Here is an 18,958-nt window from a genome sequence, read left to right as displayed (position 1 = left end):
TAATTGCAGTTCACAATTTTTGGAAGTTTCGAGAAAAGTTAATAAAATTTCAAAATGAGTTTATTCACTTACTAGATGGGGACAAATGGATACTTCGTATGTGAACTTGTAGATTTCAAAACCAAACAAACTAATAAGAACAGACCAAATGAATGGAGCCATGCTGTGGATTAAACCAGGCCAAATAAAAAAATCCTATACCAGACACTAAGGCTGAATCAAATGCAATTATTTAAAACCCAGGAGGCTAAGGAGATTTGAAGAGGGATTTCACTATTTAGAATTTCTCTTTCCTCCTTGTTAAAATCTCGGAACTTTATCTGATATCTTTGATATAACATAGATGAAGGAAAATACAAGTCTAAGGAAGGCCACTTTTTTAGCTTCTTAAATTAGGACAACTACACATCCCATTGTGTTGGAATATTCTACAATTGTTCTGACCCTATCTTGCTACTGTCACAGGTTACCTATTGTTTTCTCCCTATAAGCATCCTCCCCCTATTCTTCGTCTGTAAAACCCCAGTAGTCTTCAGATATTGGGTACTCGTATCCTTCAGGGAAGTCTAAGTCCCACACTTGTTGGGGTGAATCCATCATAGAAATAGTTCTCCCTTAGCCGGGCTTGAATTTGAAATGGGCAGTGAATGAAATTCCTACCAGTTACATGAAAGCAAGAAAAGTCAAGGCCTTCTGGGAAAGGTTTTCACTCTCTCTGCCCTTGCCCTGTCCATGTTGCTAAATGAAGTGCTAAGTCATACACATGCTGATAATAGCAGAGCTGAAAAATGCAGAATCTTCGGTTACTGCTAGTGCCATTGAACTGCTGAATAAGCCAAACCCAGAGTTAGTACCCTATCTCTAGACTTTTTATTGTACGACATAATAAATATCCTCATCAGGGTACCTGGGTGGCTGAGTTGGTTAAGCATCCGACTCTTGATATCAGCTCAGGTCATGATCTCAGGGTTATGAGATCAAGCCCCACATCGGGCTCTACCTAGGTGTGGAGCCTGCTTGGAATTCTCTTTCTCTCCATCTCCCTCTGCCTCCCTCCCCTGCACCCTGACTTGTGTGTGTTCTCTCTCTCTCTAAAAACAAACAAACAAGCAAATAAACAAATAAAAATATCCTGATCATTTAAGCCAGTTGAATTAATGTTTCTGTTGGCGGGCAAGCACATCCCAATCAACATCTATATAGTTAGACATGTTCCTGTCAAAGGTGCTTTTACTTCTACCTGGTTCATCTTCCTGATTTGATTACCTCTTCCTATGGAAGCCTCACTTCCCAGCATTACTGGTCCCGCTAGATAAATGCCGCAGAGACGTTCTTCTCAGTACATTTCATGATACATTTCTAAGAAATGATATTTTAAGTTATATATTAGATTGTTTAATAGGGGGCAGAAGAACAGGAAAATATATCAAGTGCAACTATGCCTCTATGATGGGAAAGCAAAAGATAAATCATTCTAATTCCTCTGTTGGATTAGTCTGGAAGCAAGAGGGGTGAAGTGGGTAGATAGCATATCCTCGCCTTTTTCTGCAACATGCCATTTATAGGTCCACATCCTACCTCCTAGGTTTCATAGAGGAAATTATGACTTAAATTCTGCAAAACCTCCAATTGAGATCCAGAAGGGTGGAATGAAGACATCATAAAGTTAAAGAATAGTATCCTTTAGATCCCAAACTTCTCCCACTGGACCATATTGTCCGAAAGAAAGAAAAATCTGAGTGGTTTTATGGGCTGGTATAGACATCATTACTGTGAGCACAGTGCTTTCTTAAAATAACACCACCGTTAATGCTCCAAGCTTGATTTGGCTTTTCTGATTCTTTTCTGCCACCCCCCATGTGTTCTCTGTGAGCAAAATTCCTGATGAAAGGTGGGTTGTGTTGCAGGTTCTTTGGTTGCAAACACATTTCAATCTTCTGTCAGGTTCAAGTTGTTCCTGCCACATAAGTAGAGCCCATATAAATGTAAGCATGAAGACACAGACCGCTCACTTCTTACACGCTACCGGTGGGGACACCTTCTGTCTGCAGGTCACTGAGACAGCAAGATTGTAACACCTCAGAAAATAAAGTCATTTCAGGAAAAAGATTATGGGCGGCATGGTGAAGAATTATTCTCTCAAAATAAGAAGAGCCTTCCCTGGAACTGAATTGACAAAACGGAAGTAAATGGGAAAAAATTTCTCTTCATTCCTGTAATAGTTAGGACTTTTTGATAATAAATAATAGAATCCACCTAGAGAAAGCCATTGGGCCTCAGAGATCAATGGATCCAGGAATGTTACAAGACCTTCTTTCTAGTCCTCACTTTTGCAAGCATGTTCATGTCCACCTCTTTCTTTATATTCTCTCTTGAAACCAGTTTTCTCTTCTTTCCTAAGGCCAAATAGTGGGAAATACTGCCATTAACAATCGAGTAGCTCAGTTATCCAGTCCAATTTTCTAAGTTCCTACAAGTTGGTTCAGCTTGGTTCAAGTGTCCATCTTTGGACCAATCAATTTTGCCATGAGAAGGGGCTCTGATTGACCCATCCAAAGTCAGGTGTCCTCTTCTGAACCAATCGAGCACAGCCAAGGTATACAGTCACCCTGAGCAAGATGGCAGCCGATGGTATCCCTGTAGCGGGAATGAAGGGGGACAGTTTTCAGAAAAGAGAGTCAGAAAGGATATAAAATAATGTTTGTCTTCAGGGTTGGTTACATAATGTTCAGGACCCAGTACAAAATGAAAATGTGGGCCCCCCGTGTTCAAAAATTAAGAATCCTAAAATGAAAGCAGCAGAATATTTAACCAAGTGTGAGGCCCTTGTGAGTGTGGGGCCCCATGTGACTTCACAAGTCTTACACCCATGAAACTGGTCTCACTCATCTTCTACTCTTCCCATTAAAAGGTCAAAAAAGAAAAAATCTTGAGCAATATGATCAAGTTAGCTTGCATGTTAATAAACCATATACATTTAACGAGAGCCCACATGGTGGATTTTCTGTTGGTATAAATCCTGACATTCACCATTGTGCCAACAGCCCCTTCCACCGTCTCAACTGAACTATTCCTCAAAAAGAAGAAGTGTCCACAGATAGCTTGGGTTTTAAATAAAGATTTTATCTTAACACATTACACTGGGAACAAGTAAAATAAGCTCCTTTATCTGTTTCACAAAACTTCATTCCATTTTAGCTTATTTTAATCTCAATTTTCTTTTGTTTCTATAGAAACAAAGAAATCAAATCCTAGCATTTTAGTGTTCGCACAAAGTGAATTTTCAATTTATAAAAATGGTCTTTCTCTATTGTTTTAATGTCTAACAAATTCAAAAGTGCTATTGAAATCAAGTTATTTATCATAAAATCTATTATAAAATATACCTCCAGTCTCCCCAAGAAAAACTATATTTTATAATGTTCCTGAAACTAATAATGCCACAAAGTAACAAAGAACTGTAAAATGGCACTTTGCTTACTCAGCTTGGTTTTAATTTAATAATGTGAGTTTCTTCTTTAAAGGATCTTTTAAAAAGATTTATTTATTTATTTGAGTGGGCCAGGGGGTGGGGCAGCAGAAGGAGATGGAGGGAAAGAATCTCAAGCAGACTCCATGCTGAACACGGAGCCCAACACGGGGCTCGATCTCACGACCCTGAGATCATGACCTGAGCCAAAACCAAGAGTTGAATGCTTAACCAACTGAGCCACCCAGGCACCCTGTAGGTTCATTCTTTAATAATTATTTTTACTTACTGGATTTGTTATTTTCTCATAGCCTCCTAAGACGAGATGGAAATTGCACTTGTGCCCATAACAATGGAAACAGTCTTACACTGAAAGTCCAGGAAAACATTTTGAGATGTGGTATTGCCAGTGGAGGATTTTACACAAATAAATATGGAAATCCAACTTTAGGAACTCTTTCATGGAACTCTTATCGTGCATTATGCATGATATGCCATATTAGGGGAGAGTAGAAAGTATCAAAATGACTTGAATTAGAATCCCAGTCTCACCATTTATAAGGTAGAAAACTTCAGGTAAGTTATTGATCTTCTCCGTGCTTCCACCTCTAATCTGCAAAAGGGTGGCCAAGTCCATTTTATAAAGTTATTGCACAGATTACATGGGTTAATAATAATAGCCACCATTTCCTAGGCACTCTACAAACATGATCTCTCGCAATTCTCAGAACAGCCTGTAGATCAAGTAATAATATCCCCATTTGTCTGACAAGAAAACGAAGATCCAGAGGGGTTAAGATTTGTTCAGGCAAGAAGTAGTCAAATTGGAATTCAACCCCAAGTCTCTGATTCTAATTCTTGCACTCTTATCTTCTGCATCCATCTGCTACAGCAAGGTTGACATTAGTCCATTTTCTCCCAATTTTGAAAAGCACTGGTTCTCAAAGTGTGGTCCGCATACCAGCAGCAACAGCAATAGCACCTGGGGACTTGTTAGAAATGGGAATTCTTAGGCCCCGCCCTTGATATACCAAATCAGAGACCTAGGAATGAGACCCAGGACTCTGTGTCCCCAAACCGTCAGATGATGGTGATATATACTATGTGGAAGAGCCATTCCATAAATATTACAAAAGAAGACATCATTGGGGGAGGGGAGGTAAAAATCAAGAGCTCAATATAAAAACAAAGACACACACAAAAAATACAAGTACTCATAGAACGAGTAAAATGTCAATATATGTAATAAAAGAGATCAACAAAGTGCAAGGAGGAACTAATGGGGAAAGAGATGAATTTTGAATGAACTCCCTGGGAATTTGAGCAGGACTCTGAAGGACGGGTAGGACTTCAACGAGCCAAACTGCAGATAAAGTTGGGGGAGGGGGAGCAAGGGGAAGTGTGCCAGCAAGATATTTGATGGTGTCTTTTGCTGGGGTGCAAGAAGATGGAGAGACAGGAAGGATATCAAGCCCAAGAGTAAGGTTGGTGCCAAGCAGAGGCGTTGGGGTCTCTTCTGTGGGCAATCAGCAAGGTTTTCACCATGTTTTAAGACAGGAAGTAACATGGCGATAGCTGTACTTAGAAAGAGACATCTCAGGGTGGTCTGGAGGTTGGGGGAGATGAGGGCAGAGCATGGGAACAGGGAGCCTTGCTCAGAGCCTGGAGCACCTGTCCTGGCCAGAGCCTGAATTGAGACTTCACACTGTGTGCAGGTCTGAGAACGATCAGCACAGACAGCATAGGTATGAAAAGGGCCAATAAGCAATCCCTGCTTCCTCTCTGACATGATCCTTGTTAGGATTTTCTTTTGAGTGATTTGTTTCTGATTATGAAACTCATACTCTCAACATAGAAATCTCTAAAATCTAGAGAAATTTAAAGATGATAACAGAAATCACTTAAACTTAGAGGGTTGTTGGTATTTTGAGAAATGTCTCTTGAAAGATGTGTGTGTCTGTGTGCATGTAAGATGGATGGATAGATGATAGATAGATAGATAGATAGATAGATAGATAGATAGATAGATAGATAAAACCTTAATACAACTGTCTTCTTTCTCTTATCACTGAATGTAATGGGCACTTTCCTACGCAAACAAAATTACTTGAAAATACAAATCTTGATGACAACATAATGTTCCATCTCATGCATGGTCTGCCATTCACTTAACGCTCTGATAGCCATCCTTCTACACCAAGCCCTGCCCACGATTCTACATTTCTAATCATCTCCATAAGTAGATTCTTGCAAGTGCAATCAAGGGTCAGGGATATAAATATTTTAGGGATCATGTTACACATCATGAGATTGGCCTCCAGGAATGTGGCACTATTTTATTCCTCAATGAGTTTAGGAATGTATCAATGTTACCATAACTTCACCAGCACAAGGTATTATCATTTACTTTAGCTCAATTCATTCTTTTGATAGCAATGTAATACCATTAGAACTGATATAACACAATGCTTGCATTGCTTTTTTAACATAGTCTGATAGCGACTACCTGACATTTTCAGAGGATAAGTGATCCCCTAAAAAGTCCACTTTTCTGCTAGAGCCATTGTCCATCTCTGCATACCAACACATGCTGTCAGTAGCTATCAATAAATATCCCAAACCATGAGAAACTGCAGAGTGAAATGTCACAGAGACCAAAAGAAAATCCCATGAGAACCAGAAGACAACAAATAAGTCTGGCTTCTGGACCCACAGCAGATTCATTTATTAATCCATTCATTTTAGTAATATGCAGGGTGATAAATTTGAAATAACATACATAAAGGGCTCCATTGATTATGAACAGAACATTGGGTGCAGACAAGATTTTCTTAATGCATGAGAGGTTAAGAATGATCGTTTTTGATGTTAATTGGAAGAATTCTCTGTAGGGTAGGTGCAGCCTTGACAAATGAGTTCTCAGTTAATTTCAGGACATGGTAAGTGAGTGGTACACTCTTTAAGAACGAGTTTTCCTCTCATTTATCAATACTGTGCCCTATAATGCTATATTTAAAATTGCTTTCGCTTATGATTACTTTCTTTAAAAATTAAATTCAGAGTGAGGTCAAGTATACAACCACTTTGTTTTTCCCTGGTAATTAGTTTACAAAAATAGAAAATTTATTTTTATGTCTCTCTGGGTTGTCCTGAGAAACTCCTAATAATACGTAGCTCAACTCACATCACCTCCTTGGTCTTCTCACCCACTCCCAGGGTGAATTAGTCCCATTTTTCTCTCTGCTTCTGTAATTCCTTGTGCCTATTTCTATTATGTCTATCATTGTGCTGCACTGAAATCAACTGGTGAGACAGTAGGACCCTGAAACTGAGTCCCTGAAACCAATGGTTATGGTTTTGTTCATCCCTAGCACCCAGCACAGTGCTTGTTGTCAATTTCTTGTTAAATAAAGGAATCGGTGAACAGGTGCAATAATAGCCACAAAGCACAGACACAGTGTGTCCATTTTGCCTGGCAACCATCCAAGCAAAATGATGATGAGGACGTGAGCTAAAGTAATGGTGGGGGTCAATAAGGAGTATTAGGCTCTTTCATCTTACCAGTGGAAGTTTATTTGAAGAAAACATAGGGAAGTCAGAAGAATAGGTTTGTCGAGTCCACCCAATACCCTTTTGACAATAGCCTACCCGATATCATTTTGCACTTCCTTACAAATAGAACTCTTATGTATTGGAGCAGCAGTGTGTCCAGATTCTTTAAAACACATTTCTCTGCCTCTACAAGATCAGGTGATCATGCAACACTGTTCCGGTCAACAGACGTAAGCAAAGATTGTTGGGTGTTGCTTTCAGGAAAACTGTCGTAAATTGGCAGACGCCCTTTGCTTCTGTGATCTTCCCCGTTCTTCCTGTTGGAATGCAGGAGTTATGGCGGAAGGTCTAGCGCCTATCTTGCAAACATACGAACAAGCATCACAAAGAGTGTCACACAGATCGTTGCATCAGCGTAGCTGTCTTATAAGTGTGACAGACATTGTGAGATAAAATTGACAGAGCTTACAAATAAATGTGGGAACTTCTAGAATCTGGAGGTCAAACAAGTGGAGAGACAAAGATAATACTGAGGTTTGGGGGGTTTTAACACCAGGAGAAGACAATTTCCATGTACAAACAAAATTACTGAATCCAGAAGGAAGGGATAGGAGAGCTAGTTCAAAGAGCAAATTGATGATTCTTGATTTTATAGACTGAGTTTGAGGAAATCCAGGTGGAGATAACAAACATAGAGGGAACAAATATGGTGGCCCAGCCTCAGGATGGAGGGACTAACCAGAGTAGCAAGAATGGATGGGTTTACCTGAAGATAAAGTCTCTGGCAAAAAAGAAGGTGATGGAGGACAGAATCCTGAGCAAGCCCTTTAAGGCTGGAGAAAAGGAGTCATCGGAATTGAAAAGGAAACAAGAATAGTGCAGCAGAGTGCAAATGGTGGCTGGGTGGGGTGGGGTCCAAGAAGGAAATCAATGACACAAAGTTGCAAAGGAGAAAGAACATTCACAAAATGTTATTGGATATGGTGCTTGGAAGGGCAGAGTTGTCTATGAAGAATGCCCCTTCAGTATTAGGGGGTGGAGACAGCCAGGGATTCAAAATCCATAAAGAAGTGTGGTCAATGACAAGGATTTTCTCAAGCGTTTTGACTATGAAGGGAGGAAGAGTAAATATCACGTGACTGATACCTTAAAGATGGCAGGCTACTCATTTCCGTAGAGTAGATTAAAAACACACGGTTTTCATTGGATAAAGAATATGACATTGTAATATTTAATCATGTCTAATGTTTACTAAATCCCTACATTTAATATGTATTAGGGGATATCAAGTAAAGAAGATACAAGTCATATTTTGGGCTGGCAAGGCTTCTGGCAGTGAGTATGGGTTTGGAAGACAACAGTCTTCCTATGGAATGCCTAGTATAAAAAGAACTTTTAGAAACAAAATACTGCTATGTTGGAATGAAGAGATTGTGGGTTTCATGTTTTAATTCCACGACAATTTTATTATGACTTTTACGTATGTTTGCACTTTTTCACCTCCCTCTCCTGACTGGCTAAAATGAGATGCTAAAAATGCCAAGATCACCATTGCCTCATACCTGGCATCAACCTAGCAAGTGTTTTCCATTTCCCCCACCAGATCCTCCACATGTGGCCCAACCCATATTTTGGGTCTGCCCAAATAAGCTCTGTAAACCTCACAGTGTGTCCATTCACCCAGCAAAATTCTACAGAGTGCGTAACTTTATGGGAGAAGGATCCAGAGAGTTCTCAAGGATCGATTCAGCTTATGTTTGTATTTAGACTGGCTCCCAGAATTATGAGCATATAAAATCACCACCATCATCATCACTTAATACATTTCTTAACAGCCACCGATTTTTTCCTAGCAGTAACTATGTGCCGGATTTCTTATATACCTTATTTCACTAACTTTAACAACACTATCCCCATTGCACAGATGATAAAGTTCACGGTTAAAGATGGTGAGTGACTTACACAGACCAAGAACCAGAAAGCAGAGGAATGGGGATTAGAACCCAGATGTTTGTTTGACCATGAATTTCAAACTTCTAGTAATTGGGATGCACTAACTTTCATAATATCATTGTAATAGTCACACTACTGTTTTTTAAATATTTTTAAAATGCTTCGCACCTCATAACGCCCCGGTTAAAATCACTGTAGTTATTTTCCATTATTCTTATTAATTTGACCCAAAGGAACTGAGCCTCTGAAAGGTGCCTCAGACACTCCGCTAGTAATTAATCAAGTCAACATCCAAGGCCAAATATCATACTCCAGACTCCAATCCCCTTGTCATTTACACTAATTTATCCTGGCCCACAAAGCATGTTCATAAAACGTAGACTCTGCTCTAGAGACCTGATACCTGTATTACAATCATTTTGGTCATGTGGGTGTTTTTGTTTTGTCTTTTGTTTGTGTTTCCTTGTTTGTTTTTAGTTATCAATTTTAAAAAAACCCACAAACTTGTTGTCCAATGGTTTCTAAAACCCAGTAATCCACGTTAGAGAGGGATCAACCCGATTGTTTGGAACAAGGCTCCGGGGTCAATCATTTTTAGAACCAAAAGCAGAGCACACCATTTTTAGTTTACTATTTTGAGGTTCTGAAATGTTCAGTTGTGTTTGTTCCCTTTGGTCTGCAGCCAGGAACAGAGGCATAAGGGCTCAAATACCAAATGAAAGGGTGTTCTCACAGTGTTTCTGGCCAGGACCGGAGTAGAAATATCGGAAAGCTCACAAGCAAAGCTGTTCTTCCGAGATTTTCATACCAAACCTGCAAAAGCAGGATGCTTGAAAAGAAAAATTAAGTAATTACCGGATGCAAATTCTTATTGCAAACTCTCTCCAACCTGACCATGAACATGAACTTTACACCCTATGTATCTCAAGACCACATATCGGTGTGGATGCTACTCCTTGTGCTTCAAGGAGTAGGTGATTCTTCTACAAAAATACCTCAACCAGAGATACACTTTGTCACTTTGTCTTTTCGTTTCCAGAAGGACATATTTAAAGCCAGATATTCCACTTAAGCTAAAAGTGCAGACCAGGCAAATGATGTTGCCAAAAAACTTATGTCATTATATTCAGTTTCCCAAAAGCTCTTAAGTTCTTGGCTTTCCCCAAAGTAGATTAAAAACATAATTTTTTCATTAGATGAAGAATATGACATTTTCCTATTTAATTAAGTCTAGTATTTACTCTATTCCCATATATAATATGTATATTTTTTATTTATTTTTTTGGTGCACCTATGCAAAATGTCTACCAAAGTCTTTTGACCCTTGGATTAATTTAGCTGTAACCATAACTTGCATTTCTAATTTTATCCCATTCCTCTGGTTTCAAGGGTAAGGTATGATCTCACATAACATAACTGTCTTTCCTTTATTGGGAAACTTGTGGGCTTGTGACTTCCTACTGTTTAGTTATTAATTTTACTTCTCAATTGATGGTTCATTTTTTTTTCTAGATCATTTATGTTCTGCCTTCATAAACTCGGGCACTTTGAGTAAAAACTACAATAGTTAAACAGAATCATTTCTGATATGAGTGTCCGTTTAAACTAATAGCTCAGAAAAGGAGCAGATATTCTTCAGGATGATGAGAAAGGCTGGGTCTTAATCAGATCACCACATGCAGCAAATTCGCTGAGCGAGGTTCCAAAACGTTAGAACGTTAGTTTGAGATCATAAAGAGGAATGATCCCCAGAGCGTGTCATGTGAAACGCCAATTAATAATTGCCAGTTGAAAAGGAATCTGGTGGTGAAATACCTTGGAGAAACCCTGTGTCCAATGGTTCATTGACTTCAGTGCTTTCAGAACTTCCAATGTGCCAAGCGTCCCGGTAACAGTCTGGAAGGGAGCAAAATGTGCACCTGCCAAATGTGACTGACAGGTGCAGTCTTTCCATAGAGCATCCCATGGGGCTCCTGTTCCTCGGAACCCCCTTTGGGGAGCCCTGACCTAGAACAACCAAGGCCCCTTGGAAGAAAAAGAAACGAAGCCCTTTTGAGCATGCTGCAGGTGCCTTAAACATATCATTGTATTTGATCCTTACAACCACCCTCCACGATGGATAGGAAATGGGATTCCTAGTTTACAAATGAGGATACTGTACCAGTAGTTACTGACCCCAGCTGTTTTTGAACAATACAGGGACCCAGCTGTGACCCACTGAACCAGAATCTTGGCAGTGTGGCCCAGGTGTATAGGTGTGTATATAAAGCTCGACAGGTGGTTTCGTTGTACAGCTGTGGTCAAGAACCCCTGGAAGAAACTATCTTCCCCAGGGCCACATATTTTTAAGTGAAAGGGCTGAGATTTTGAATTCTATCTCCTGATTCCCAAATCAGAGCTGTTGCTACTGTAACATCCTTTTCCATGAATGATTCTCTGCTTCTGGGTGTCTCCAGGTAAAACTCTGGAAATCGTCGGCAGGTACACACTGGCTGATTTGTGTCTTTCACCAACACGGTTCAAGGTGGACCAGTAACCCCTAAGATAACCAGGTAAACAACATGATTCTTTAGAAATAGAAGTCAATACATTAAATTACACATTGACTTCTTGCAGAACCACCATGAGATATGTCTTATAAACACTGTATTGTCAAATATGAATGCCTTGCTTTCCATTATCAAATGGAGGTATTGTTCCGTTTCTCTCAACCATTCTATATGGATTTTGAATGTGGGGTGACTTGTCCTTAAAAATCTAAATTAAACTATGTTCTCAAATATAAAATAAGCCCTTTCCTTTGGCCTCTCTAAAATCCATAAGAACTTTCCCTTTTCACATACAATGGTGAGTTTTCCAGATCTGCCCTTTCATTCTGATTGCTAATGTTCCAGGTCAGTTTCCATTTCTATGACAAAACTGCTTGTTAAATAAAAAGTTGTCAGTGATTATTAACCCCTTGGCCGCTGCTTTCTCTGGTGCCAGATAGCAGTGGGACAGATTCCTAATTTACATATAAAGTTTGTCAAATTAAAGTGCTTCAAACTCTAATTGATGGGAAAGGAACGGGTGTTTTTGTATATTTTTTTTCCCCGCTAATGCTGTTGCTCTATCCCGTAGACATTTTCCACTTTTCATTTATCTTCTTAGGTTCCTCATGCTTAGCTGGTGCCTCTGTTAAGAAGGAAAGTCTACCAGGTCTTGAGCAGTAGAATGTCCCTCACTAAGACCACTCAAGAAATTAATGCACTACGTGGTTCTTTCTTGAGATTTGGAACAAAGCAAGCAAACACGAAAACCTTTGGGAAAATGTACCCTTTTGCTCTAAAATGTCGCAATTTTCTTAGGGGAAAAAAAGTGAAGGAGAATTCAAAAAGATAATGGCTTTCCTATTGTACGTCCAGGTCAGACGTCTATTTTAGGATATGTTGTGCATGCTTTGGTAATATATAATTTTCACTCAGTTGAGCCTAATGGCTCTTTGAAAGCCATTAAGCAGGACTAAGTAAATATATTTTTTGGTATATGTGCTGATTTGAAAAACATGTTGCTTTATTTCTAATGCACTCCTTCATGGGAGAACCTACCACTGCGGGAGTGGCTCACTGTTTGGATCGGGCAGTTTGCTGAGGGAGGGGAGTGGAAGCTTTGTGGGTAAGGCTTTATGCTTCGTCTAGGCAAGTTCTGGCTGGGAACATTTGAAAATTGGGAAAATACACACTTTGGGGGCTAGTCACACCATTGAAGAGTTGCAAGCATTTCCTGACGAGAAGGAGCTAAGAATATCTGTAAGAGTCTAGGAGAGCTAAGATGTCTTTCTGGCATCAAATGTTAAGTGCCTTATAAATTTAGGGGGACCTTTTGCACAAGTGGGGAATGCCAAAAATGGAGGTACCACATTAGGCGGTTTCTAATTAGTCAAATAACTTTTTTTTTAATTAGAAATTCTTTGTCCAATCTACTCATTCTATCAAAGAGGAACAGGAAGTCCAGACAGCTAAAATGACTTGTCCGCAATCCCAGGGCTACAAAGAAACAGAGCTCATGCTAATACAGGTTTCACCACTTTTCATCTCTCCGGGCAGGCCTTCACCATACAACAGAAGTCATAAATGCAGCTCAGGTCAATAAAATATCCCTGGAGGTATTGAAAAAAACCAAAGTCATGGCCCAATGTTTAAGGAACCTATAATGTGATGGTGCACATCTTTTATATGTCAGGTCATGGAATGCCTAAGGTTGAGCCCTAAACTCATTGGTATCTATGTATTTCCCACCTCTGATAACAGCAACACCTCAGGGACCAAAGCTTCAGAGCTGGGAGTCACCCTGGACCCTCCCCTCTTCTTCATGCCCCTACGCTCATCCCTACATGTTACTAATCCCCAACACCTTCCACCACTCTATGTCCCACCAAAATGACCTGGCTCAAACCCTCACAGCCTATCCCATAGGCAGAACTAAAATATTTCTGCCTTCTCACGTTCTACTGAGCAAAGCTTAAGCAACTTGGCCAGGAAAATGCAACTTCCACTATCTCTGCTTGCCTCTCCAAGGGTACTATTCTCTTGGCTTCCAGCTTCTAGCCTTGGGTACCATAGCACTGTCTACTGGGACATCCTCCCACTCCCTCCCCTACTCATGTGAGTTTATTGCTCTATGCCTTTGATTTTTCTGGTTCACCCACTCCAGTTTCCCCCACCTAGACCACCTAGATAATCCCAACTCATGCACAAAGTCTTCATGTCCCTACTACCACCATGAGAAACCTCGCCTCTTACCATCTACCCACTCCACCAATTAGGTTCCCCCCTCAGTGCTCCTATTCAGCACTTCTCCGCTATGTTTACTATATATAATTCTCTCTGTGTGACCTTTGCCCTGGACTCCAGCTCTTTGAAGTTGAGAGTTCTGTCTTACTTATCCTTGTATTATAAATGCCTAGCATGGAACCAAATATCTACTAGGTGCTCGGGGTTTATTGGAGAAATGGAGAAATAAAGAATTCATATCCCAGATGATTCCCTTCCCAAAAATTGGACTTTAGGGTGGATTCTCATTCTAATGTAAGCGAAAGGAAGCAAACTTTCAATTTTGTTGTTTGGTTTCTTTTTTTAGAAATTGCAAGCATTAGAAAAAAGAAATTGCAAGCATGTAAATTTTTACTTAACACATAATATCAAAGGATGCTAGACATTTTAAGCGCAACTCTTTTAATAATAGTGTTATGGTCCCTAGTTGTAAGTAAGTCATGCTCTCCTAATTGGAAAGAGTAACAAAATCAAGGGTGGAGGTGGAGAAAGAGAACTGTCCTATCCCAAGTATGTACTACTAGGAATTGTAACCTTGGCTTTGCAGGTGAAGAAATCTAGTCATGTGTAGGTCAAATACCTTGCCTACGGTCACACTGCTACAGGTGTGAAGCACAATCAGAATTAGAACTCTGGGGGCGCCTGGGTGGCACAGCAGTTAAGCGTCTGCCTTCAGCTCAGGGCGTGATCCTGGCGTTATGGGATCGAGCCCCACATCAGGCTCCTCTGCTATGAGCCTGCTTCTTCCTCTCCCACTCCCCCTGCTTGTGTTCCCTCTCTCGCTGGCTGTCTCTATCTCTGTCAAATAAATAAATAAAATCTTTAAAAAAAAAAAAGAATTAGAACTCTGATCTCTCCCACATCCTTCCCACTGTCTCAAGCACAAACATCATTGTCTGGATTTAGAGATTATCCAACCATCCAAGAATCCATGGTGAATTTTTTAAATGTTTAGTATGTGGGAGGTTCACAACTCAGCTTATCCTGTATCATATTGAAGTGAGTTCCATTAGTTCAAATAGCTTGTGTTTGATTTCTTTAGAGAAAGGAAGCAAATAGTCAAAGATATAAAAACCCTGCCTCTGAGCATTGCTCACCCCTTTAAAGCCTATGGACCATGGCCTCTGGCTCAGAGAAAGCCCCAGATGAATTCTATTTTCCCTTCTCCCTCACCCAGCAGAGCACAGCTTTGTAATCCTCCTTCCATTAACTACCTGTTGTTTCTCTTGCCAACCTCATCTCATTTTAAAATATCATTTTTATGAAGGGTAATGTTACATGGTAGAAAACTGTAAAAAATTAATGGATAGAGTTGGTATAAAGAAAATACATTATTTTGATAGTTTTATTATTTTTTGTCCATTACACATTTACAGACTTTGTTGTTTATATGGATACATCTCATAGATGGCTCTATTCAAAACCAATTACCTTAACACTTTGATCATTGAGAAATTTAAATCAACACTCTATTTGCTTTTCTGCAGGACCAACTCTTTTCTAAAACGTATACCTGGACTGCTGTTAATATGCTTATTCTTTTTATTTAACAACTCTACCAGAAGTTTTCACAAAGGATGGTGTATAAAATCATCTTCAAGGTTGAATGAATGTCATTAACCCATTAATGTAGGTTCTGAAAATCCAGCAACCAACATCTGTTAGAGCATCTATTCTTCCCAATACTTTCTTATGTTTGTCACTGAATCTAATGCCTAGAACAGTGCCTGGCACTTAGTATGTACTTCAAAAATCTGGTTCAGTGAGGGTCATCTGGGTGGCGCAGTCAGTTAAGCATTTGACTCTTGGTATCGGTTCAGGTCGTGATATCAGCGTCGTGAGATGGAGCCCCGTGTCAGGCTCCATGCTCAGTGGGGAGTCTGCTTAAGCCTCTCTCTCTCTCTCTGTCTCTCTTTCTCCCTTTCTGCACCCCTGCTCAAATAAATAAATAAATCCTTTAAAAAAATCTGGTTCAATGAGAAAATGTTCTCTAGGAATCTGAGCTCAGGCATCTATGACTATTTCCCCCGTATTTGCATAATTCTTCATAGACTCTCACTCAGTTGATCAGTCAAACTCTAACTAAATTAAGCAAAAGAAAAGAGGAAAATTATTGGGATAAGACAGAGAGCTCATAGAAAGCCAAAGCTGGGCACTCAGGACATAGAAGGACAAAAGATAGGAACTAGATTGCTACAGGGTGCTGGGTCATAGGAAGTCATAAACACCCTCTTCAAGGTGCTGTTCCAAGAAAGAGTTTGTTCCAAGCCTATTTGCATTTTTCGTCTTTCCACTCAAAGGTCAGTTTTCCGGCAGAGATAGACCAAGTGGCTGAGATGGGCTGTTTCCCATGCCTGCGATTGGAAGGAGGACAGGAAATGGACTCAGCCAGACCCCACTTGAACATGGACTGAGACTGAGCAAGGGTGGCTCCCCAGAGGAGAACTCAGGTGTCCTTCCTTGAATGAAGACAGCAATGACAGACAAAATCAACAGATAGCCACCAAGTCTCTGACGACACAGCGGTGGCTCCCTGATCTTCTCTTCTAACAGGATGGTTGAATTTTCACATGTTCTTCTTTGGATGCTGAGGTCTCAAATTTCATTTTTCATATAAAGTAGCAAGAAGTTCTAGATCATATTTTTCTTTGTTTTTAATTTATTATGATATGTTAGTGGCCATACAGTACATCATTAGTTTTTGATGCAGTGTTCCATGATTCATTGTTTGCGTATAATACCCAGTGCTCCATGTGTTACGTGCCCTCCTTACTACCCATCACCAGGCTAGCCCGTCCCCCCACCCCCCTCCCTCTAAAACCCTCAGATTGTTTCCCAGAGATCATATTTTTCTAATTGTATGCTCTCTCTCCCATTCTTCTGCCTGATTCCCGTGCCCTGTCGAAAGTAATAGGGAACTGAATAATAAATTAAATATGAGGGATGAGTCAATTACAAGTAAGGCTGAAGATGATTTTGGATGAGCAAAACTTTAAAATCATTACATCCAAGGCATAAGTGATAAAGTATTCCATCATACTAATACTAACTGATGAATAATAGCATTTATTAGAACCTTTTTGTTGATGTGTGGCTTTCCATAATTAGAATCCAAATGACAGATCTTATGCTCAGGTAAACATAAAAAATAGGCAAATATTTCCAAGAATCCATAAAACAAGACTTTGGGCAAACTGAGAAAAACACTGCAGTGTGTGGGATACGGAAAAAAAAAAAAAAAAAAAAAAGCAGCTGGTTCTCTTTCGTGGTCCAAAACTTTGTTCACGCTATTTCCCTTCAGAAGTTCTTGCTTTCTCTTTCAACAGCCAGCTTAAATACCATCTACTTTTAAAATACTCCCCTTAAGATATTCTTTAATTCCATCTAGCCAAGCCTCCTGCCCTGCTGCTATTGTATCTTGTACATGCAAATATCATGGCTTTATTTCATTAACTCTTTATCTCAATCTCTAGTAGTAACTGCTTTTTTTTAAATTTATTGAGTGCTTACCATGGGCCATATACCTATGCATTTGATAGTACTTAGAAGTATTGTTATAGGAAGTATAAATACTGTAGCGCCTGGGTGGCTCAGTCAGTTAAGCGTCTGCCTTCGGCTCAGGTCATGATCCCAGGGTCCTGGGATTGAGTCCCTCATCGGGCTCCCAGCTCAGCAAGGAGTCTGCTTCTCCCTCTGCCTGCCATCCCCCTGCTTGTGCTCTCTCTTTCTCTATCTCTCTCTGACTAATAAATAAATAAAAATCTTTATTTAAAAAAAGAATGATAAATACTCTATTTTTATACATATTTGTAAGTGACCCCCCAAATCCTTTAAGGTAAGTCTTCTGATTGTCTCCATGGTATAGATTAGAGAGGGAGCCTCAGTGTTCAAATAAATGCCGTCCTAACTATAGCTTTAGGGAGTCAACAGAGACTCCAAGGGTGTGCGTGAAGAAAAAAGTCGACTTTGCCAAGGAGGGTAGGTAGCCATCATGAAATTAAATTAATAAATTTTTTTGTTGTTTATTTGTCAAGGAGGGTCTTCAACCTCGATTGTTCACAACCTACAGAGGTGTTCGACTCAATCAGCGTCCTGCTTACCCACAAATGGCTCACATAGTGCGAGCACCATCAGATGCCCACACATTAATAGAGACACATGCCTTGGGAAAGCATTTCCCCAGTATCTACTCTAATTTCCATAACTTTCAAATTTGTAGCCAGCCTTCCTCAGCTCCTTGGATGTCTGGAAATCCGAATGTTGCTCTTCCCTCCGACTGGAAGATCTGGTCAAATACGCGTTGATTTGATTTTGAATCTACAGTGTCTTAACCAGGTTTTCATCAAAAATATTATTTTAGCATAAGTGGCAAAATATCCAGCACAATGTCTAGCAGTCATTAGCCATTTTCTCTGTTGACATTCTAAAACCATAAGTAGACTATAAGTGTGTTGGAGGCAGGAGCCAATATTAGTGTCATCTTTGTTTTCCATCTGAGCCCAGTACAGAACCAGGTGACGTTTTGAGGAGCCAATCTGATAAGGTGATTGATTGAGTGATAACATTTGAATGCAACTTACTTATAAAACAATTATTATTATTATTATTATTATTTTTGCTTTCTCGTGACCTTACGAAGTCAGTTTGAACCAGTCAAGTTCAAATCCATCAGGATGCCTTTCCCTGGCAAATAATATAACCAATAATCACAGGTTTACACTTAAGTCTCCTTAGAAAGGGCCACACATCAGTTGAAGAAGTGTATTTGTTTATTCTGATACTTCCCTAATATCTTGAAAGGCATGCCTCTCAGATTCCTTATTTCACCATTAAAGTTAAAATGGCCCCATTGCTTGTTTCCAATGAATTAATAGAGTGACTGCTTTATCACGAAACATTCCATTTCCCATTTGAAATCCACACTTCTGATTCCCGGGGCATGACCAGTGACTGGGGAAGGATGAAGAGCAGGTCATATAACAAGTTCCAAGGAGAAAGGAGGATCCATTTTGACAAGCATATGTAGTATATGTCATCATTACAGATTTTGAAAAGAAAATAGAAAGCATTTTTCCTAATACAAACTACAAAAGTGAGGCTTGATTGTATCTCTTTGGTTACAGCAGATGACAGTACAAGCCTTCCTGGTAGGGGAGAGAGTGTGAGATATTTA

General features: G+C 39.8%; 1 protein-coding gene across 1 annotated transcript in view; it reads right to left on the bottom strand.

Moving 5' to 3' along the window:
* Positions 1–1,112: 1,112 nt before the first annotated feature.
* The window catches only part of LOC103660007, a 173,877-nt gene continuing 156,031 nt past the window's right edge, over positions 1,113–18,958 (bottom strand). The window contains exon 9 of the transcript XR_005838052.1: positions 1,113–2,637. The gene's annotated coding sequence lies outside the window, so the exon portion shown is untranslated. The remainder of the gene's footprint in view (positions 2,638–18,958) is intronic.

The sequence above is a fragment of the Ursus maritimus genome, unplaced genomic scaffold, assembly GCF_017311325.1.
Source record: "Ursus maritimus isolate PB19 unplaced genomic scaffold, ASM1731132v1 scaffold_27, whole genome shotgun sequence".
NCBI classification, from domain to species: domain Eukaryota; kingdom Metazoa; phylum Chordata; class Mammalia; order Carnivora; family Ursidae; genus Ursus; species Ursus maritimus.
This window is presented reverse-complemented; position numbering and strand designations above follow the sequence as displayed.